At 39.5% G+C, this 24,138-nt stretch overlaps 1 protein-coding gene across 1 annotated transcript in view; it reads left to right on the top strand.

Moving 5' to 3' along the window:
- The first annotated feature begins 16,373 nt into the window (after positions 1–16,373).
- CEP85L (centrosomal protein 85 like) overlaps positions 16,374–24,138 on the top strand; it is a 250,546-nt gene continuing 242,781 nt past the window's right edge. The window contains exon 1 of the mRNA XM_043963690.1: positions 16,374–16,950. The gene's annotated coding sequence lies outside the window, so the exon portion shown is untranslated. The remainder of the gene's footprint in view (positions 16,951–24,138) is intronic.

Here is a 24,138-nt window from a genome sequence, read left to right as displayed (position 1 = left end):
CAGATAAACTTCATGCAGGAATATCTGCGGCCACTCTCTGAGGTGTTAATGAATCTACTATTTGTTATATAATACAATGCCCTCACATTGCCATCTGACACAATGGAAGATTCAGGCTAAGAAATGTTTTAGTTTTAAGCATTTTATTTGATGTGTAGTATTTATGGTTCTTTAGAATTAAAAGTGGTTATTGTAATTAAAAGTGAATATTGTCTGAAATCAGTTTGTTTTTTTAAAAATTGAGATAGCGCAAAAAGTAACAGAATTCTAGGGAATTACTAGCGATAAAAATGTTTTGTATGTTACCAGTTTTATTTTGTGTACTGCACTTTATGAGTTATTTCACCATTACTATATTAGGAAAAGTGCATATTATCAGAATTAATGTTTTATTATAAACAATTGTATGCAAAAAAGTCTATTTTCAGTGAACTCAAGTAAAAGATTACCGGTTTTAGTGATTGCAGGAACCTAACACCCTATTTTCCATAGCTTCAATGTATCATAATTTGTATTTTTAACTTTTGTGCCATTTTCTAGGAATGTTACCATCCTGGAAGTTGTGGATTAATTGTATTTCATAAAATCATGTTAGTGTAACTAAGCCAATTTGAGGGAACAGTTAAGCTATTTGAGAATACAAATTTTAAAAATATTCTGTCACAGTCCCTTAGGAATATTTTCTGGAGACAGACATTTTATATATGGACTATAAACCATTCTTATCTATTCATTAAATTAAATCTTCCAAAGATTTCTATAAGGACATTTATTTAATCTGTAAGCAATTTCTTTCTTTTAATATGTTCCATAAGTCAGATTTTCTAATAATAATAATAATAACTTAAAGTGCTTTAAAGTTTGCGAGGTGCCGAGTCAAGAGATATAGTGTCTTGTTCATAAAACAGCAAGGATGCTAATTTCACAGGATCCAAGAATACATAGTCTTAAGTAAGTAGCATTTTACTATACAGGTTGTGATCAAGAAAATGCTAATACCAACCTTCCACATATCCTTAAAAAAATTTCCAATTTTTCTCTAGAAAATATTGGGGGTGGGGTGGAGTGGATATTGTTAGACTGATTTTTTGACTAGCCATTGCTTAAAATGGAATTCTATTATTTCTGGTAGGATGAATTTGCTTTTCATATTTCTTGAGTAGCTTGCCTCACTCTTAAGCTCTTTTGTAAAATGGAGGTAAAAATACTTATTAGTACCTTAAGGGATTGTGAGAAAAGAGGTTTGCAACTGTTAAAGAACCACACAAAGATGGGACCTAGGTTTGAACCTAGTCTCAGACACCTAACAGCTTGAAGACAATGACACTTAAAGATCACTTTACACTGAAAGTCACTTATCATCTCAGAATCTCAGTTACATCATCTGTAAAAGGGAAATATTTGCAATATACACTTTGGGGTATTGTTATGACTAAAGCTAGAAAATGCTATATTGTTATTCAATTCAATTTACTTCAATAGTGTTTATTTAGTGTTGTGTAATTCAAGATTCTAAATGTGGATTCTAATCTGTTCCCCCAGTTTTGGGGGAAACTGACTAAAAATCACTGATAAAACGGAGTTTAGGTTTTTAAGGGTTTATTGGAAAATAGAAAGAAAAAGATTGAGAACAGAATTCTAACAGCCTGGCATTCCTATCTTTCCTCAAATTTCCTGTGAAGTCCTCTGCCGCCACCACCATCAAGTCAGGAAGCCCAAAAAGCCTCAGCCTGCTCTGCTCCTCCCAGACCATAGGAGGCTCCTCAAGTTGATTGGCTGGTAGCCTTGATAGACAGCACCCATGAGCAAACGTCATTTCCTGACGCCAAGGAAAAGCCACAATGCCTCTGAGGCATTTTCCTCATGGTGGAGCTTTCCCACAGCAAGTCTCCAGTAGGTGGTGTCATTCCAATCATTACAGTGTCTATTATGAATGAGGCATTGTACTCTAGGCTATGGGGAAAGAAAGTAAAAAATGAAAGTATCCCTTCTCTCAAGGAACTTATATTCACATTATTTCTTTATTTTGATGTGTGCTGTTCTTTTACCTAATACTAGTCTTATTTGGGAATGAGAATATTAATCTGGTTAATGTTAAATTTTTTAAATTAGGTGACAAATCAGAAGGCTCTTTAAGATCTTGTAATGAATCATTTAATCATATGGTAACAATATTGTTTTTTCTTTTTTTCCCCTTTTTTTGGTGAGGCAATTGGGATTAAGTGACTTGCCTAGGGTCACACAGCTAGTAAGTGTTAAGTGTCTGAGTACAGATTTGAACTCAGGTACTCCTGACTCCAGGGCCAGTGCTCTATCCACTGTGCCACCTAGCTGCCCCCCAAAATACTATTAACATCAATTATTATCTTATAATAAGTGGCAGAAGTATCAGTTAATAGAAGTTCCTTAGAATTTATCATTCACTTTCCTTCTTTTTTTCCTTCCTCCCACCCTCCCTTCCTTCCTTCATCCTCTTCAAGGACCAAGGACAAGGAGCAGCTAGGTGGCACAGTGGATAAAGCATGGGCCCTGAATTCAGGAGGACCTTAGTTCAAATGTGGTCTCAGACACTTGACACTTACTAGCTGTGTGACCTTGGGCAAGTCACTTAACCCTCATTTCCTGCCCCCCCCCCAAAAGAACCAAGGACAAACAACAAAAACAACATTATCTCATTACAATGTCCATTCTCTGTGCCTAACCCCAGGACCCAAACCTGAATCTAACACACAAATTAACCTAAATCAAATATTTTGGGGTAATTTGACTTCCTTTTTAAACCATATGTCTAAAGATTATAATCAGAAAGAAAACAAAAGAAAAAAGTGATGACCTGAGCAAATTAAGTGCTGATCTATGAAAATTTTAAATTTATTAGCTGGAGAAGGGTTTGCCTTCTGGCTTGGAGAGTTGCTAAGCAGGGCAGGTGGCAGGAGTGATGATACTGCATGGAACATTTTGCCCTTTCAACAATGTCATCAAAATTTTGCTCCTCTGCTATTTTCTCCAGCCTGGGGAAAAATAAAAGACCCTTTTGTTAATATCTGAAACAGATATTTTCTCCTAAGAGAGCTGTAGGTCAGTGATTAACTAGATTTCCTTTACAGATCTTTTCTGGGCATTTCACAAATAGGGTGAGATTTTTAAGATCATGCTAGAAGAAAGAGCTAGTAAATACTCTAGCAGCAGTACCTAGCTGTTATCTCTAGAGCTTTACTATTTATGCAGGACATTAGATTCATAATCTCATTTGCTCTTCAACAAGTCTAGCTAATAATAATAGCTAGCATTAATATAGTACTCTGAGGTTTTCAAAACACTATACAAATATTATCTCATGTTAGCCTCATAAAAACCGTGGGAGGTAGGGGCTAATATTGTTCCAATTTTACAGATGAAAACACTGAGGCAGATAGAGATGAAGGGATTTGCCCAGGATTACATAGCTACTGAATACCTGAGGCTGAATTTGAACTCAGGTCTTCCTGCCTCCAGGTCCAGCATCGTATCCACTACATCACCTAGCTGTTTCACTATGATTTAACTAGTATAAGTATTTGATCAAAGTGATATGGGGAGAAAGCACGTGGGTACTTAGGATTCCTCTGTAAAGAATTACATTCTTTCGCAAAACCTTCCTCCCGGCCAGTTTCTCTTGTACCCCAATAAACCTATTCTTTTTTTTCCTAAATAGGAAAAAGGGCATTGGCTCCACTAAGAAAAAGTTTCTCAATGAACAGACAGATTTCAGGAAAACCTGGAAAGACTTAAGTAGACTGATGCTTAGGGAAGTGAGCAGAACCAGGAGAACATTGTACATGGTAACAGCAACATTGTATGAGCTATGACAGACTTAGCTCTTCTCAGCAATACAATGATCTAAGATAATTCCAAATGACTCATGATGGAAAATGCTCTCCACATCCAAAAAAAAAGAACTGTGGAATCAAGATGCAGACTGAACCATACTGTTTATACTTTTTTTTTTCTTTCTTGAGGTTTTTTCCCTTTTGTTCTGATTCTTCCTTCACAACATGTCTAATGTGGAAATAGGTTTAATGTGATTGTACATATATAACCTATATCAGATTGCTTGCTGTCTTGGGGAGGGGGGGAGGGAAGAGAGGGAAGGAGAAAAATTTAGAACTCAAAATCTTATTTAATAGACTAATGTACCCACAAAATACAATTGCAAATAAACACAGGGAAAGCATACTAAAACATATATAAAACATGCAGCGATTATGTACACCAATGAACACACACAATTACATACAATGCACATATTATGTAGGCAAATACTGATATTGTCAAATGGTAACCATTTCCCTAGTTTCCCCATAACATCATGTTAATCTGATCAATGGTTAAATAGACCTAGTTCTGCTGCAACCTACAGACCTGTCTGCCCCTATACTTATTTTTTTTTCTTTGCAACAAACATTTATTTTATTTTTTCCAGTTACATGTAAGGGTAGTTTTCAACATTCATTTTCATAAGATTTAGAGTTCCAAAATTTTCTCCCTCCCTCCTTTTCCTCCCCCGTCCACAAGACATCAACCAGGTTATATATGTATAATCCACAAGTGCTCTTTTTATCAGTTGTTTCTAGGGGGGTGGCTAGTATGCTTCCTCATTAGTCCCTTGGGATTGTCTTGGATCATTGTATTGCTGAGAGTAAAGTCATTCACAATTGCTCATCGAACAATGCTGCTGTCACTATGCACAATGTCCTCCCAGTTCTGCTCACTTCACTATACATCAGTTCATATGAGTCTTTCCATGTTTTTCTGGTATCATCCTGTTAGTCATTTCCTATAGCATAATACCATTCCACTACAATCATATACCACAGCTTCTTCAGTCATTCCTCAATTGATGGACATTCTCCTGATTCCCAGTTCTTAGCCACCACAAAGAGTTCTTATAAATATTTTTTGTACAATTTCCCCCCTTTTCTCTTTTTCATGATTACTATTGTTAACTGTTTCCCTCCACCATATTCCCTTCTCCATAGTATTTACTCTATTGTCTAACTTATTTCACCCTATCCCTTTTCAAAAGGGATTTGCTTCTGTCTGTCTCCTCCCCCAATCTACTCTCCCTTCTTTTGCCCCTCTCTCTTTATCTCCTTCCCCTCCTATTTTCCTGCAGGGTTAGATAGATTACTCCATCCAATTGAGTGTGTATGTTATTCCTTCCTTGAGTCAATTCTGATGAGATTGAGGTCTTTGAGACAATTCTGATGAGTGTTAGGCTCCTTTACTGCCCAGATTAAATAGATTACTCCCTCCTTGAGGCATCTCTTATGAGTTTAAGGTCTTTGAATCTATTCTGATGAGTATAAAATTAATTTACTGCCCTGCTCCTCCCCCATCTCTTCCCCCACTCCATAAGCCCTTTTCTGTTTCTTTCATGTGAAATTTCACCTCATGATACCTCTGCCCTTCCCCCAGGGCATTCTCCTCACCCCTCAATTTAACCCTAAAGATGTCATTATGGGTCAGCTAGGTGACACAGTGGACAAAGCATCCACCCTGGACCCAGGGGGATCCCATCCAAAACCCGGCCTCAGACACAAGACAGTCACTGCATGACCCCAGGTATGTCCCCCAACTCCAATTTTTTATGGTTCTCTAGGGTCTTCTATTTGAAAGTCAAATTTGCCATTCAGTTCAGGTCTTTTCATCACGAATACCTGAAAATCCTCTTTTTCATTGAAGTCCCATTTTTTCCTCTGAAAGATTATTATCAGTTTTGCTGGATACGTGATTTTTGGTTGTAATCCCAATTCCTTTGCCCTCTGGAATATCATATTCTATGCCCTCCAGTCCTTTAATGTAGAAACTGCTAGATCTTGTGCTATCCTGACTGGGGCTTGAGACCAATTCATATTTTTCTTGGAAGCTTTAGATACTGGGGCCCTGGTGTTGACATCTTCCTCTGAGGGTGCACCTCGATCTTCCTTGTCACTAAAGAAACTTTCTATGGTCCTCACCTTTCTTTGTCTGCTCATTTTGCCTTTCTTATAATTAACATTTAGCTCCTTAAAGTGGGGAACTGTTTCCAGGCTGTACTATCCCAAGCTTCAGAAGGTCCCAGGTGGTATAATTTAAGGAGGAGCATGTTTTTCAATAGCCTGGCCTGTTCCCTGGTCTGCAGATGACCCCAGACCAACTTGCTAATCAACCTGCTTTGTGTGTTGTGGTTGTCAGCTCTGATGGGCCTATGCCCCTCCTCCACTTCGGCCACTGCTACTTGAGCCTACCTCCTGGTTCCCAACAGGGGTGAAAAACCCAAGTTCTGCCTCAGCACCAGCAGAGACTCCTATAATTTCCCTCCTGCCAAGGGCTCGGCCCTCACCAGACTGTGAGCTTAGTTCTAGACAACACTGGTGCACAGCTGATTCAAAGGCTCTGGGGGTCTCTTTCCCTGGTGAGGCCTTCCTGGGACTGGATCTGTGTCAGGGTGACTGTGGGGTTGGGCTCAATTCCTGTCTCAGTACAGCAGCTCCCTCCTTCCAACCTTCTAATATGATTTCACCATATTCTTCTGTGGGTTTTGCTCCTCCAGGAATTGTCCTATAGCATTATTTGGATGTTTTATGGAGCAATCCTGTCATGAGTTTGAGAGCTCACTGCCTTTCCTCTGCCATCTTGGCTCCGCCCTGGAAGTCTCAGAAACTCAAACTCTTATAAAAACAAATGTTGAAAACTATCTTTACATGTAACTAGAAAAAATAATATTAACATTAACATAAAAAAGAAAAAGAAAAAATTTTTGTAAGTCAGAAGCAAAGTTTTAAAAAACTCCAGGGATTAAAAAGCCCAGCATAACTTCAGAGGGGCTATAAAGGATTATAGTACTATAACTATGGCAACTAAAGGAACTGATGTAAATTCTCTCCTGATTGAAAGAAAAAGTAATCAACATGCTTTTTAGGCTCTTTTCAATTTTGTGGAGAGGGAACAGGCCCAGGCCTTGAAACAAAGAGATTCTGTAGGAAGCAGATGCTGTACGGAGGGAAGGTAGTTAAATTCTAGGCTTTAGGTCCCTGGTATTTGCAGCAATCAAACAAAGCTAACATTCTTTTGCTAAAACTTTCAAGGCCAGTAATGGAAGAAAGTGTCTGAAAATGGCTAATATACCAAAGTTACAAAAAGAACCAAAGCTTTGGACATGCAAAATTTTTTTTTAAATGTTTTTATTGAACTTAACAGACACCAAATAAAAATGAGCATTTCCATATGCAAAGAAGAATAGAAAAAGAAGCGAGGTCATGAAATTATGAATATTACATACAGTTTACTTTTCCTTTTAAGGATATGATATATATTATAGAATTATAGAATAAATTCCACATGTAACTTTCAAAGCTATCCTACTTGTCTTGATCTTTCTGATCTGTTCTCTTATATGCATTTTAAAAAATGCTTTAACGACCTTCTTTTCTGTCTTTTCCTCTTTTTTTTTTTCCTTTTTGCAACTTGAATGCCAAACCCTTAGCCTTACCTCATTCCCTAATTGAGGGGTGAGTTGGGTGGGTGGGGGAGGAAAATAAAACTCTTATAACAAATATGCATAGTCAAGTATAAGGTTGGGGGGTGGGGCACAGATAGAGTCCAATTCCTTCACTTAGAATAATTAACAAGAGGCCAATTCCTTTATCAATGGAGAACACTTCTTTTGGAGCAGCTAATCAATGAGAGGTATGAATTAGATATAAGCATGGTGTGGAAATCTCTATTGAATCAATCAATCAATCAACCATGAAGGGCACTAGACAACTTGGGAAAAGGTCTATGAAGTTCTTGAAAGTGACTGGATGAAATGCAATGGTGTTTCCCAGAAAGTACGTTAGTATTTATAGGCTGAGGAAAATTGATCACATTTTGCAGGCTTTCTATAAAACGTCAAGACAGTTCAGAACCCAGACATCAGATGTCTGGATGGTATGGAGGAGTCGAGCTCCTGAGAGGGAATAAATTGCGGGGCGGGGGAAGAAGTAAAGGGAGTCTAGGTCTCCTTCCTCCTCTCTTCCCCAGAACAGGATGTTGTGAATTTCAAAAGATCCAGAAGACCTTCCCTAGTTAGGTATCCTAGCAGCATTTTAAACTCAGGTGATGGCACAGCCAATATTAGGAAACAAGGGAAAGCAGTTTCAGGGATTCTAGAGCACAGCACAAAGCTATACAAGGCCTAATGTAAATCTTGAGTAACCCATGAAAGGAAGAAAGGGGCTTCTCATGAGCCATTCCTTTGCTACAGGTGCACTTTGTGCTTGAGCCCACTTCCTCTGGATTTTGTATGTATCTGTGGGAGAGTATCATAAATTTGGGGGGAGATGTTTTGAACCAACTGTTCTTATATCAACTTAGTAAATACATCTTTCTAAAAGCTAATTAAGTGTGGCTAATTGATATCGACTAGTAATTATGGTGGGAAAGCACATTCTGGGAACTCATGAACTATATATAGTACTTAAAACAACAACACCTCAGCAACTCTGGGCTTCTCCTAGGACCATAAGGGGACAAATAGCCAGATGCCCTTGGGAAAGTAGCTCTAGAATATGTACTACACAAGTAAAACAAATTTTCATATTGACCATGGCTAAAAATATGTTTTGTTCTACCTCGCAAGTCAATCACACCCCATTTATGAGATGGGGAGCATGCTTCATCATCTGTCCTCTGGAATCATGATAAAAATTGCATTGATCAGAGTTCTTAAGCTTTTCAAGATTTATTTTCCTTAAAATTTTATTGTATAAAAAAATTTTTAAATGTTATTGTAGGGGCAGCTAGGTGGTGCAGTGGATAGAGCACCAGCCCTGGAGTCAAGAGGACCTGAGTTCAAATCCGGCCTCAGACACTTAACACACTTACTAGCTCTGTGACCCTAGGCAAGTCACTTAACCCCAACTGCCTCACTTTAAAAAAAAGTTATTGTATATATATATATATGTATATATACATATACATATATGTATATATATACATACATATATATGTATGTGTGTATATATATATACACATACATGTTATTGTATAAATTGTTCTCCTGGTTGTACTTCTGGTTCTGCTTACTTTATTTCTCATCAGTTCATACAAGTCTTCCCAGGGTTTTCTAAAACCTTCTCTTTTGTCATTTCTTAGGGCACAATAATATCTCATTACATTTATATGTCATAATTTGTTCATAAATTTCCCAGTTCATGGGCAACTCTTAGTTTTCAGTTCCTTGATATAACAAAAAAGCAATGACAGGCAAGGTTTTTGTGAAAGGTATACATTTCCTAAGGGTTTTTTAAAAGCCACACCTGTTCATTAATAATATTTAGAGGTACTTAACACCCATTGCCCTGAAAAAAAAAAAGAGCTGCTAAAAATAATATTTAGAGTTTATGTGCATACCCTGTGATCCAGAAATACCACTACTAGGTCTATATTCCAAAGAGAATATAAAAAAGGGGAAAAGACCCACATGTACAAAAATATTTATAGCTGCTCTTTTTGTGGTGCCAAAGAATTGGGAATTGAGGGAATGCCCATCAACTGGGAAATGGCTAAACAAGGTTGTGGTATATGAATGTAATGGAATACTATTGTGCTGTAAGAAATTATAGGGGCAGCTAGGTGGCGCAGTGGATAGAGCACCGGCCCTGGATTCAGGAGGACCTGAGTTCAAATCCAGCCTCAGACACCTAACACGTACTAGCTGTGTGACCCTGGGCAAGTCACTTAACCCCAATTGCCTCACTAAAAAAAAAAAAGAAAGTAAAAAAAAAAAAAAGAAAGAAATTATAAGCAGATGGATTTCAGAAAAACCTGCAAAGACTTAGGTGGACTGATGCTGAGTGAAGTGAGAAGAACCAGAAGAACATTGTACACTGTAACAGCAACATTGTGTGATAGTCAACTGTGATAGACTTAGCTTTTCTCAGCAATACAATAATACAAGACAACGACAAGACTCATGAAGGAAAATGCTCTCCACATTCAGAAAAAAGAACTATGGAGTCTGAATGCAGTTTGAAGCATACTATTTCCACTTATGTTGTTGCTTTTTTGTTGTTGTTGTTTATTCTTTCTTGCATTTTTTTCCCTTTTGTTCTGATTCTTTTTTTTACAACATGACTAATGTGGAAATATGTTTAATATGATTCTAATGTATAACCTATGTCAGATTGTTTACTGGCTTCAGGAGGGAGGAGGGAAGGGAGGGTGGGAGAAAAATTCAGAACTCAAAAATTTATCTTTACATGTAATTGGGAAAAATTATTAAATAAAATTCAATTAAAATAATAATATTTAGAATTTACACTGAACAAATCTGCCAGCTGTACCTAAGTTAATAATGAGATTTAAAGCTGGAAGGGGCCTGAGAAATAATTTTGGAAAAAATGATACTGACCAATTTGTAATTACTAATGAGTTTCATTGAACTATATGTATATGGTTACATATATTTTAAACAGACCTGTGACTTTGTTTAGGAAGTACCTGGTGAGGGAATTTCCTTCTAACAGTGCACATCAATATCGATGCACATAAATGGAAGCTGCTCTTCGATTTATAATCCTATAGAGTTACTTGGAACACTAAGAGGTTAAGTGATTTGTTCAGTATCACACAACTAATATGTCAGAAGTGGAACTGGAACCTAGGTCTTCTTCACTGTGAGGTTAGCTCTCTATCCACTAAGCTATGGTTGGCTTTCCTACAGTTTGTTTTAAATATCATAATTTAATAGATGAGAGGCAGCATGGAATCGTGGATAGAGAGCTGGCCTTGGAGTCCGGAAGACTTGAATTCAAGTTTTAACCTCTGATAAAAACTATTTGTGTGATCCTGGACAAATCACTTAATCTTTCAGTGTCCTCAGCCTATTCTCTAAAACTGTAAATTGTAGAATTGCTGGAAAACTGCATTTGTAAGAGGGAGTTTTGTCATTAAAAGTCCACTAAATCAATGGTATCACAGATCTGTATCTATCTATAAAATGTATGAATGTATATACAGATACACACACACACACACACACACACACACACACACACACACACACAGAGTTGGTTGTGTGCTTCATCTCATTTCTCCCAGTTAAATACATTTAGGGATTGCCAAACCTAAGAGGTTACTTACCTACCATAAGCCAAGTACCACCATCCATTCACTTACCTAGTGGTAGCTATCAGAGTTTCTAAGTGTAGTGCTTAAGTGTCTTTATAGTTAAGTGACAGGAAAGTTACTCTGGTAATAGACTAATCTGTCTCATGCCATATGATCTTTGTTTCTGCCAACATTTTCTGAAGTGCAATTTGGTATCTGTATGGAATACAAAGTATTAGCTAATGTAGATATGATATATTTATTTTAAAAACCTTTTCCCCTCCTCATCTGAGAAGAAAACTAAATATATTTGCTAAACAAATCCTTCTCCAACTTTTTTCTGTTTAGAAAAAATAATGGCTTCTAATACAATATTTCTGAGGTCACCAGTCAGCACCAGAATATATTTTGACCTTGATTGTCAGATAAAGAGTTAACCTAATGGACTACTTGGCTGCTTGCCACTGGTTAGAATGAGAAGTAGAGAGTCAGACGTGTGCATCCTTTTTCTGTCTTCCTTTCACCTCCCTTGAGATAAGGTTGTGGTGTTGTCTGTCCTGAGCTTGGTTGGAAGTTCAATGTAGCAACTGCCACTAAACAACCAGAAGTATTTGAGTTTTCAATTCAGTTGCAACACGGCAAGGAAACAGAGGAGTGAATTAGTTGTAGCCTACTTGTAGCTCCCTGGTCCTTCTTGCCTTCCATCAACGATACCCAAGCCTCAAAGCGAAATCTTGAAAGGAAATGCCAAATTTAGGTTTACATTGCTGCTTAGAAATAGTGAGTTTAGGGACAGCCAGCACTCTCCAGCTGGAGACAATTTCAAGGGAGCTAGGGGGCTGGACCAGTCCCAACCAGGCATAATACAATCACTAGCCGGAAAAGCAACTGAGTTTGGCACTTGATCTAGCTTCTACTTTAGACGCTGCTCACTGCCTCTGGCTCTTCAGGTCCATGACCTATCTTCCAGTAACTGATCTTGGCAGCCACCAGCCCCCTACTTTGTCCTCTCCCTGACTTCTTCAGGTACTTACACCCCAAGTTGATTTCTTATGTCACAGAATCAGCTCAAGGACAACTCATGAGTATCTGATCCAGGCAATGTTCAAAGGTGGGGTAGGGGAAGCAGTACAATCAATGACCTCCAATCACATTGTAGACAACTTTCCTTTCCATTTATCTTTCTGTCCTCCCTTTGTTTTCCCCCACAGCCATTGGCACACTGACACTAGTATCTTTGTATTCTGGGGTTTAATTGTAATTCCTTGCTTGAAGCCTTTTTGCTTCAAGAAGCACTTTTCCCTAAGCCGGACTGAGGCAAGGGAAAGGAAAAATTGTTTGGAAATCTAAGATACAGTTACTTAACTACTACAGCTTAATCTTGAGGAAGGCTTTTAAAAAACAAAACAAAACAAAACCCAGGGGGCAGCTAGGTGGCGCAGTGGATAAAGCACTGGCCCTGGATTCAGGAGGACCTGAGTTCAAATCCGACCTCAGACACTTGACACTTACTAGCTGTGTGACCTTGGGCAAGTCACTTACCCCCCCCCCCATTGCTCTGCAAAAAAAAAAAAAAACCAACCCAAAAAACAAACAAAAAAATAAATAAAAAACAAAACCCAAAAGTGAATGTAGGTGAAAAGCTCAAAGATTACCAAAAGTTGCAAAGGGTTATGTTTGAATCAGGACTAAATGCTTAAAGATGCTTTTCTTCTCCCATTAAGAAAATACAGAAAAGAGTCTATGCATTGAGGAGCTGGAGGGGAGAACAGGGTAAAGTTTTTACAATCAGACACTGGAAGTTTACACAAAAGGTATAGTTAGCATCTAACTTCTGAAGAAAGTCTATGAATTCATTTTCATTTTAGGAACATGGTAAAACTTCCCTTTCTTCCCTAGGGTCCTATGTTCTCAGATCAGTGCTAGATCTTTGTTTAGAGGAAGCCAATGGAAGCTGGAGCAAACCAGAGAAGTTCCCCAGAGTTAGGAAACTTAAAGGGACAGATATGTTAGAGAACAGCAAGTAGGTACTTCATGTCAGAGTAAAACTGTTTAAGGCTTTCAGAAATGTTAGGAAGCAAAGACTTAGAGCTGAAAAGTGCCTTAGAAACCAGGTACTCCAATGTCTTCCTTTCATAATTGAGGAAACTTAGGCCTAAGGAGGTTTTGACTTGTTCAAGGTTGAACAGGTAGTAAATGGAAGAACCAGGATCCTGTTGAGGAACTGAACTGAACTGGCCCGTTGAGAAAGAAGGTAGGAAGGAGAATGCCATGCTCTTGATTAATATATATTTATTTACTTATTCATTCATTCACTCATTTACTTTGCAAGGCAATAAGGGTTAAGTGACTTGCCCAGGGTCACACAGCTAGTAAGTGTCAAATATCTGAGGCTGGATTTGAACTCAGGTCCTCTTGAGTCCAGGGCCAGTGCTTTATCCACTTTGCCACCTAGCTGCCCCCCTTTAAATGTATATTTATTTTTTATTTTATTTTATTTTTTTGGTGGGGCAATGAGGGTTAAGTGACTTGCCCAGGGTCACACAGCTAGTAAGTGTCCAGTGTCTGAGGCCGGATTTGAACTCAGGTCCTCCTGAATCCAGGGCCAGTGCTTTATCTACTGTGCCACCTAACTGCCCCCTAATATATATTTATTGACTGGTGTATATTTTCCTGTTTGTGTAGAATGTTGATAATGATTGTCCAAGGTTTTACGATTAAAAGAAAGGTTACTGACTAATCTTTTTCCCCTCAAAGAAAGGGGCCTTTCTTTTCCTTCTAACCTTTTTCTTGCCAAATTTATCCACCACCACCCCATCTAAAACTCTGAAAACTGGCATATTCCTCTCAGTTTTAGCTCTGAGGTGCCATGTAGGTTTCATTAAAAAAAAACAAAACCACAACCTAGGTAAGTGTGTTATGCTGTGATGTGGTAGAAAGAGTCTTGGGTTCAAAGTCAGAGGACCTGGATTTAAATCATGCACTTCTCACTAACTACCCATGTGACCTTGAACAAGTCATTTAATGTTCTTAGGCCTCAGTTTTTTCATATTTAAAAGGATGGGGTTGCCCTAGAATGTCTCAAAGCTGCCTTCCAGATCTAAATCTATGATGTTATCCATGTGCTCCGATGGAGCTGGTTTGAATTATAACTACTGTTTAGTACTTAACGTGATATAGGGCAAGTCTCTTAATCTCTCTGGGCTCCATTTTATTAATCTGTAAAATAAGTGATGTTGTTCTGATTAACTTATACGATTCCTTCTGGTTCAGCTCTAAATCTATCAAATATTCAATTAAAAATCTTTATCATGCAGCTATTATATGGAGAGCACTGTGCTAAGCACTTGTAAGATCAAGTTTAGAGATGGTGAGATCCCTGACCTCATGGAGGTTATAATTTAGTAGGGACACAGATATACCAAATAACTATAATGGAAGATTATGCATTATTAGTGCACTCAAGAAGTGCAAATATAGGGCAAATATGAAGTCTGAAGGGGAAGGTCATTACTGATTACAAGATAAGATGTGGCTTCTTGGAGGAAGTGGTATTTCAGTTGAGTTTTAAAAGACAGGGAGGGATTTAACAGGTCTAGGAGGGCATTCCAAAAATAAGGAACAGTGGGAACAAAGGCACAGAGAAGGACAAGGGTAGGACTGGTCAATAGTCCAATTTGACTGGAGCATGTGCTGTGTGGAGGCAACAGTATGGGTGATAGGATCAGATAAAGAGATAGGTAGTATATTAGAGGCCATTGATTTCAATCTCTCCTTTTATACAGAATGAGGCTCTGAGAAATGAAATCAATCATTTAAGGTCATACAGACAGGTCTCTGTGATTGCCTGTTGAGTAAAGTTCAATCCCAACTTTGCCTCACATAAATCTAATTTACTTGGAAGTCAAGACATCACCCTCCTGATGTCACTGGTCATCTTCAAGAAGCAAGGCTGAACAACATTCAGTCCCATTGCATTCTATCTTTGCAGACACAATATAATACAGTGGGGGGGGGGACTGGATTTAGCATTAGAGGAACTGCCTTTGAATCCTGGCACTGACACTTATTAAGAGTGTCCTTAGTTAGTTAAATCTTTTGTCAAATGGTAGGGTTGGATTAAATGTCTCTAAGGTCACACTTCAGGTATGGTGTGACCTTAGCTGAGGAAACCCATCCTGCTGATCCCACATCCACAATAGCTCTTGGGCGGTTCACTCCTCTCTCTTCCCACTGAAATCCCCCTAATACAACTCATTACCACCTGCCACGGCATCCTAACAAATCTTGGTTCTCTCCCACCTCCAATCTACTCTTCAGATTGCTGCCAGATAATCTCCCTGAAGTACAAATCTGGTCATGCCATTTCATTCCTTTGCTCAAAACCCCACAATAGGAATGATGTGACCATTTGGTTATGAGCTGTAATTGGGTAATTTCAGTGAGAACAGAGAGAACCCAGAGCTTTTGTGGAGGTGGAATCAACAGGATTTGATGACTAACAAAAATACATTATATTTATATGGTGCTTCATAATTCCCAAGTACTTTCTATACATTTTCTCGTTTGATCCACACATCCTGTCTATGATCCTAACTAGCTATATGACCAAGGGCAAGTCAATTCCCCTTTCTGAGCCTCAGTTTCTTTATCTGAAAGATGGAGATAATAATAGCACCTACCTTAGAGGGATACTGTGAAGATCTAGGGACATGCCTGTAAAATGCATTACAAATCTTAAAGTGATAGACATATGTCAGTGATTGTTGTTAATAATGCTAATAATATGAATATTTTTGAACTAGGTACTACAGTTATTTCTAGTCAAGCTTTTATTAGCCATGAAAAAGCCCTTTGGTAACAATTAGAGGACCGGGGTTTGACTCCTGGCTCTTCCACTTAGTAGCTGTGTTACCTCGGGTAAGGCATTTCATCTTTCTGGGCCTCAGTTTCCTCGTCTGTCAAACGGGAGGGTTGGATTAAATTATTTCTAAGGTTCACTTCCAGCTCTTAACATTCATTTTACAGAGGAGGAAACCGAGTCTCTGGGAAGTTAAGGGACAAGAAGGTCATACAATTGCAAATACAGCTCCACTGTATCCTGATTCCAAACCAAGAGCACTGTCCATCTTTTTTACACAATTTTTCTTGTTTAGGGCTTTTGTTTGTCCCAGCTCTCAGTGCATAAGAGATCTTTACGATCACACTGTTGTCTAGGAGCCAGTACTGTGCATCCCCACTGAGATTCTGGGCAGCAATAAGAAAGCGCACAGTGATGGAGAACTGGCTCTCTTCTTTTCCTCCCTCCCTGGGGACTGGCAGTCTCCTGGCTTCAGAAGCCCTGTGGGGGCCTCCTTGTGCGTGACACTCCAAGCTTTTAAAGGTGACAGTGGAACGACTTAAGATCAACAGAGGGCTTGGAATAAGAAACAACCACAGCTAGCTTTCCTCCTCAGGGCTCCAGTGACAACAGCGAAGGAGCCATCAGGAGCCTGTGCCACCACTGTCTTTGGCCGAGGCTTGAGCTAAACAGGATCCAGCTTCTGCCTCTTACCCAGTCCCAGCAACCAGGTGCCCGTGGGACGCACTGCACCTGGCTGGCCTGGCTCGTCCGCAGCGCAGTCCTCCTGCTGCCACTGCAACCAAGAAGCCTGACACGTGCCTGGAGGGGCGCGGAGCGCCAGCTGGGATCCCCGAGCGAGCAAGCAGAGCGCGCGTGCCGAGGTGTAGTGGGTGCCCACCCTGCGTGACTTGCTCCAAGCTCACCTCATCCGTCAGCACTCATTTCCTGTCTATCACGTGGAGCCAGCACTAGCCCCAAGGAGCCCATTAAAAGTGAGTTTGTTTCTTTAACTTAGAAACATTTCACCTTTTTCTCCCCAGCATAAAAGAAAAGCACCCCCACCCCCACCACAGCGTCTGGAAGGGGTAGGGGGCGGGGTTGGGGGTCGGGGGAGGCGGGATGATGGTGGCGGGGTCCCTGGGTTCTCCTGAAGGCCAGCTGCTCACGCACGAGCGAGCTCGGGAAGTTCAAAGAGACGTTCTCTGCAACCTGGGAAGGATGCCCAGATACCTGTCTGTGAGACTGCTAGTGCCAGGGCGGGGGCGGGAGTTTGGGCTCAGGTACAGCCTCGCGTCCTCCTGGAGGTGATAGACAGGTGGGGGAGGGGAGGGGAAAGGGGAAGCAGTAAAATCCCCAAAGGGGCTTTGGGAAGGTGGCTAGGATGCAGGTCAGGAATAACGGTTGTTTCAGCACCGGGCTGAGCCCTGGATGCTGTCCAGGGGACAAATGGGGACCATTTCTTAAGATTTCTTAAAGAGATCACCCAGAATAAAGCCTATCTGAACTTTGCTGCGGGTGGTGGGAGTAGAGGAGGGGGTGGAGTTTTCTTATAGTTATTGTTTCCCGTCTTTATAAGAGGAAATGGGGGAGGGGCAAAGAGCAATCTAGCCGGCCTTGAAGCAAGTATGCAGTCGGCTTGCAGTACACCAAGGGGCTGTGGGTGACATAAGGTGTATTCATACGATGCCGGAACTGTCTCTTTAGATTCATCACCGCAGCAGTCGCACAAAAACGGGACTTGACTTCTGGGAAGAAGAGCTAATGGAGCAGGCGGGGGTAGCGATAGTGGGTGTATGTGTATATTCTCTGGACGGACAACAATGGGTGTGAGAAACTGTTGTGGGAAAACGTGGGTTGCTAAGCAGTTGTTTTGCTGGTGATGTGGGAGTGAAGCCAGGCGACAGTAAGGCTCAGGGAATATTCTCATTATTTCTTTCTCCCAAAGCCCCATGGTCTCTGCTTTAGCGCTGTCCTTTCCAAAGTTCTCCCTTGGTGACCGTGACTTTGGGGGGGGGGAATCTAAATATTTTCCGGGGTAGTTTGTGCACAGCCCATTGCCCCTTCCTGCCAGCTTTTTCTTGCACATTGCTTGGTTGTAATAGAGCACCCATTGCTCTCAGATTTTTGTTTTTTAAATCAGAGGAATCCTCCCTTCCCGCCCCCCAACCCCTCCATACATATTGTTCAATTTTGCCAGATTCCTTGGCGTTTCATTTGGGGAGTTTATGTTAGTAATAGTGATGAGTCTGGCCTTTTCCTTCAGTCATAGAAAGAAAGCCAAAGTGAGGTTAGCATTGTTTAGGATAACAGTTGAACCAGACTTTTATTTTGTCATAAATAATAGAAGAGGAAATGTGGCCATAGGCTCTAGAGCTGGAAGGAGACTTAGATAATCTAGTCCAAAGCCTTCATATTTATGGGATGAGAAAACTGCTACCCAGAGGGGCTATGGGACGTGCCTAACGTCACATAGGTAGTAAGTTTCAAGATCGAAACCTTTCGGTCAGATTCCAAAATGAGTGCAAGTGCTAATGCTGAAGAATCTTCTCTTGAATAGGTGTGACAACATGACACGACCGAAAGTATCTTTAACATGGGGGGATTATCCGAGTTTTTCTGAGCCCAAACTCTCCTTCAAAGTGATCTCTTTGTGGAAATTGTTTAGCTTTTTTTCCTCTTAGGGTAATTTAAAGATATCAGAAGAAAAGGGGAGGGAGCAGAAATAATGAGAATGCTTAGAAAGATATTTATTATTGATCTGGGAATATAGGGTAGTAGAAATATCCTTGACTTGGGAGTCAGGAAATGTATGTTTACATCAAGCCAAAAAGTCGACAAGCACTACTGTAGGTCAGGCACTGTGCCAAGCTGTTGTTGGTCCTTCCTTCTGGAAGACGTTGGGTGATGTCATGAATTGCAGAGAATTGGATTTAAGTGAGGGAAGGCTGTGCAGTCACCAACCTCACTCTCTCCTCCAGAGCCATTTGAGTCCAATGGCAAGATAGATATCAGAACAACTGGAGATGGTCCTGCATGCTTAAGGCAATTGGGGTTAAGTGATTTGCCCAGGGTCACACAGCTAGTAAGTGTGTGAGATGAGATTTGAACTCAGGTCCTCTCAACTTCAGAGCCACCTAGATGCAATTGTGCCAAGCACTTGGAGATACTAAGAAAAACAAATCTTCCCTCCCTCCCAACCCCAACAAAACAAAACAAAAACTAGTCTCTGTTCTCAAGGAGCGGACACTGTATTTATATTTATCCAAATCTCCAATTTGGAGATAGTCTGAGAGGGAAGGCTCGAAAATTAAGGAGAATTGGGAAAAACTTCTTTAAAATGTGAGACTTTAGGTGAAACTTGGGGAAAGCCAGGAAGTAGGGAGAAGGGAGAGAGTTCCAGGCCTGGGGAGTTAGCCTGTAAAATTGGGATTAGGAGTGACCTGTGCGAGGAAGAGCAAGAAGGCTACTGTTACTGGATTGCAGAGTGGAAGAAGGGGGAGAAGGTGTAGCAAGACTGGAAAAGTAGGAAAGGATGAAGGAAGGGCTTTACAAGTCTGGAGGATTTTCTATTTGACCTTGCCTCTGTCACTAAATTGTTCTGTAACCTTGGACTGTGCTCATTTGTAAATTAGTACTTATATAAATGAAGCCCACATGAAGTGCCCTTCACTGTAAACCTCATTTTCTTCAGTTGGACAATAAGGAGGTTGAATTAGATGATATTCTATGGTGTTTTAATCCTTTTGCTCAAAAACATAAAAGACATAACCTAGCAACCCAATGTTTTCATCTATTTTGATTCTCTTCCTTAAAAAGTAACACACATACCAACTACCTTTAAAAAATTCTGAACCTCATATTCTGGTTATGCTGCATTTAGGAAAGTGTCTACACCTGTGCATTTTATTACTCTTACATTTATAATAATGATAATTTATAATAGCTAACATTTACATAGTTTTATGGTCTACAGAACACATTACATGCATGATCTCATTTCATACTCACAATAACCCTATGAAGTAGGTACTGCAGGGTTTTATTATCCCCATTTTGCAGATAAGGAAACCACATCACTAGGTGGAATGTTTCCAGCTTTGAATCTCTCATGATTTCAGTGAATTTTCTTCTAGGAGTTTAGAATATAGTTTCAGTACCATAGAATGAGAACCATAGAAACTGAATTATCTTAAATTTGTTGTACTGGTGAGTCAATTAATAGGATTTTAAGTAGGAAAGGATGAGAGCTAAACTACCGCCTATATTCTAGTTCAGTCACTTCATTTTGCAGATGAAGAAATTGTGGCCCCAGGAGGTTAAGTAACTTGTCTAAGGTTGCCCAGGCAGTGGAGAGCAAAACCCAGAATTCAAACCCTGCTCCTTTGAGTCTCAGCCTACTTCTGCTTCTACCACTTCCTGAATGCAGTTGGATTGTAAAGGAAAACCTAAATGTTCCCTAAGCTAACACTTAGCTTGAGGCATTGGAAAATAATTGGTGAAGTAAAGGAATTTTAGTTTTCAACTCATTGTCATTACCTTTGTGATGATCATTCATTTCCATTGTAGAATACAGGTTTGCACTCTTTGGTCCAGAGGCAGAAGAATGGATTAGATCCTACTTTCTTAAATTGTGGGTCATGACCCCATATGGGGTCCAGTAACTGAATGTGGAACTCATGAAAAATTTGGCAACGGTAAAAGATTAAGTATACCTAGATTATATCCCTATATACTTGGGTTAGTGCAAAAATTTCTAGGGTAGAGAGGAGTCTGGAGTGGAAAAAGTTTAAGAAGCTCTGGATTAGATGACCTTTTTGGGTCCCTGTCAGTTGTGATTCTATGATTGGTGCCACACCTTCTAAACTGGAGAATTCAAACTTAGAGGAGACACTGGAGCTTAACACTCCATTACTACTAATATTATTAATAATAATTTTATTGTCACAATATTATTGTAACAATGAATTATATTGGTAAAAGGCTGAATTTGTAATTTCTTACCTTCAGCACCTCTAATAAAAATCATTCACTGGGGCCAATGAGATAACATTTCATATCATATAAAGTAAAAGTGAACACTAATATGACATGAAACTGGTATGGGTGTGGGGCTCTGTGTTGGCATTTCTTTTCTTGGGTTTGCTAAAAGGAAATTGAAGGGAATACACAGATGGGAATTGTGTATTTAGCATGACCCTTTCCATCTTTGGATGACTTAGTAATACTTGGAGGAAATTCAAATGTACATTTAAATGGTTGAGAGTCTGCTGAGATAATAGACAAAAAAAAAATCACATAAAAAATTTCTAAACCTCTCAGCAAACTCCAGTAGCTCAGAGGATCCTTAAAAAGAACCTTTAGCAGTTTTCCAGTAGGAGTTCTGATCATACATTTTAAGAAACTACTTTACAGTAGTTTAGTCCCACAAAAATAACATTCATAATGCTCATTGGCATAGAAAAGGAAAGCCCTAAAATTGTATCTGTTACAAGGTGCTAGAAAAAAAAGAAATGGTCCTAGCCTTCAAGGAGTTTTGAACATAAGAGTCTAGAATTCAACACAATATTGAGGCATGTGTGTGTGTCTGTGTTTTGCTAACATATACATAATAAAGATAGACATGTGGGCCCAGAGGATGATAATGACCTTGTCTTTAGTTAGTTGTGTACTTACTCAGATTAATTTGTATGCCGATCCAGAGAAGATTCAGGGAGTAGACTGGACTTCTTCACCTTAGCCTCTCTGTAGTTCTTGCTTATTTTTTCATTCGAGCCTCTTGAAATTAGTTTTGGAAGGCATGGGATCCCCATAAAGGATTAAATAGGTGTTATAAAGATTTTTCCAATCCTAAATTAGATAGTTGTTTGGGACAATGGACTGTGATTCAGTTTCAGATATAGCTAATAAAAAATGGAATTAATTTAAGACTCAGGCATTATGCCTGACTTTTTTCAGTCTCTGAAGTTCGAGGTGCATGTGGACATCAACACTCAATTCAGTTCAACAAACATTTATTAGCATCAAAGCAACTAGAAAGGTACTGGGGAGGATGCTAATATACCAGTCCTCAAAGAGATTATAATCTAATAAAATTACATATTTAGAACTAAAAGGGATCTTATAATGCAATCCCCTTATTTTACAGATGAGTAAACTGAGGCCCAGAAAGTGTAAGTGACTGGATATAGGAGGGAAACCACATACACACACAAATCTACAATATAACATAAAACTGATACATAATAAACCTCATATGACTGTAGGATGTGAGTAAGGAGATTGAGGAAGAAAAGACATCGAGGAAAAAAAGATGTACAATTCAACTCTAGAGGTCCAATTCCAGAGTGGCCATGAATTTAATATAAAGAAAAATCCTCCTTCTCTTGTTTGATATGAAGAAATTGAAGCAAAGAGGAGGTGAAGTGACATGCCCAGAGTCACACAACTAGTAAATAATTGAGATCAAATTTGAATTCCAGTCTTCCAGACTCCAGGCTCTGTGCCCTATTCACTGAGCCACCTAGGTGTCTTGGTTCTATAATGACAAGAAAGTTGTGTCCATTGTAGGGTGCTGGAAATAGAAGAAACAGTCCCTGCCTTCCACAGGCTTTGACCATAGCTAAAGAAATAGGACACACATACATACACAGGATTTAATATGCTTATATTAAATAATATATTTATATTATATGTTTCTATAAAGAACATATAAATGAGTATGAATTAGCAAAGTACAAAAATCTGTATAAAGTATTGAGTAAGAAGAGTGATAGAGTTCTTGGGCTTGGTAGGGTTATTTAGGGCTGATTTCCCTGGCATTGTATAAAGAGGGGTACAGAATTCTCAGGCAGGAAATAAATTATTTATGGGATTCAAGGAGTAAAAGAGAATTTTGTTTTTGAAAGTTTCTTCAGGGCTCTGGTATCTCTGTTAGTGTACATCAATTTTCTACCATATGTAGTAATCACTCTACTACACTATTAAAGTCCTGCCAAAGAATTTGGAATCTACTAAGAATATGTCTGGAAGACCTGATATACCCTTAGTTATATGCACTGGCAAAGTTTGTGTGACATATCAGAGATAATGTCTTGGGAAGGATGAGTATTGCCAGAACTGTGTGATGAACCCTCGAATTTTTTTAGCTTTCAGAATGGGTGATCTTGTCACTAGCAGATTCTTTAAAACTTGCCAAAAGTCTGTAAGAGCAATTTGCAAGAGGATCTTATTACTAAAGGAAACCACAATGGGAGGAGTTTCTTGAGTTTGTGGAAATGTTTTGAGTGAATGAACATGATTTGTGTGTGTGTGTGTGTGTGTGTGTGTGTGTGTGTCTATGTCTATGTCTATGACTATATCTATGTGTGTATATATTCACCAGCATTTATTAGTTCTCAGAGATAATCATTTATCCCCCTCATAAATTGTACATACATGGTCCAATGGCTTTTCCTTGCTTGTTAATGTCATATAGCTTGGTACAAATTCTTAGGTGGAGGGAGAAGCCAGAAACTGAGAAAGGGTGAGGAGTTGGAAGGGTGTTCATAGCAGCAGTATAAGGAGGAGACATCATTGCCACTTACTATTAGCCCACTTGTGCCTGTAACAGCAGCCCAGGAACAGGTTGAGAGTGGAAGAGGGTGTGTGGGGGAGCTGTTTCCTAGCAACAGGAAGCTGATGTTCTGAACGGGGCACAGGAAATAGCAGCACATAAAATAGCTAAGGAAACACGAACATAAAAAAGAATAAAGAGGGAAGAGGACCAAAGTGGGGGAAGGGGAGCAGATAGAATGGAGAAAAAGAGGTAGCAGGGAAATAAAAAAAAATCAGTGCAGAGAATAAGATGAAAATTCTAGTAACAAGTATTTAAAACCATGGAAGAAAATAATGTAGAAAGGAGAAATATTTATAAAACAAGATGACAACACACCATTGCTGATGCAGGGGGCTGAGGATGTTCTCTCCTATCACTTGAATCCCCATCTCTAGGTTTAGCCTCTGCCTGGGTTCATTCCTGAGGGAGCCTGGCCTCTAAAGAGAGGAGGCAGGCTTTCTCCCATTCTCTGGCTCTCATTCCCACCCCAGAGCCCCAGAGCAAATCACTTAAAGCTTACGTATGCTTCATGTCTAGAGTTACTGCCAAAGTGGGTACAAAGGTACTCAATGTAAAACATAAATCA

The sequence above is a fragment of the Dromiciops gliroides genome, chromosome 4, assembly GCF_019393635.1.
Source record: "Dromiciops gliroides isolate mDroGli1 chromosome 4, mDroGli1.pri, whole genome shotgun sequence".
NCBI classification, from domain to species: Eukaryota; Metazoa; Chordata; class Mammalia; order Microbiotheria; family Microbiotheriidae; genus Dromiciops; species Dromiciops gliroides.
The sequence above is the reverse complement of the archived record's forward strand: the minus strand, read 5'-3'. Positions and strand labels throughout refer to the sequence as shown.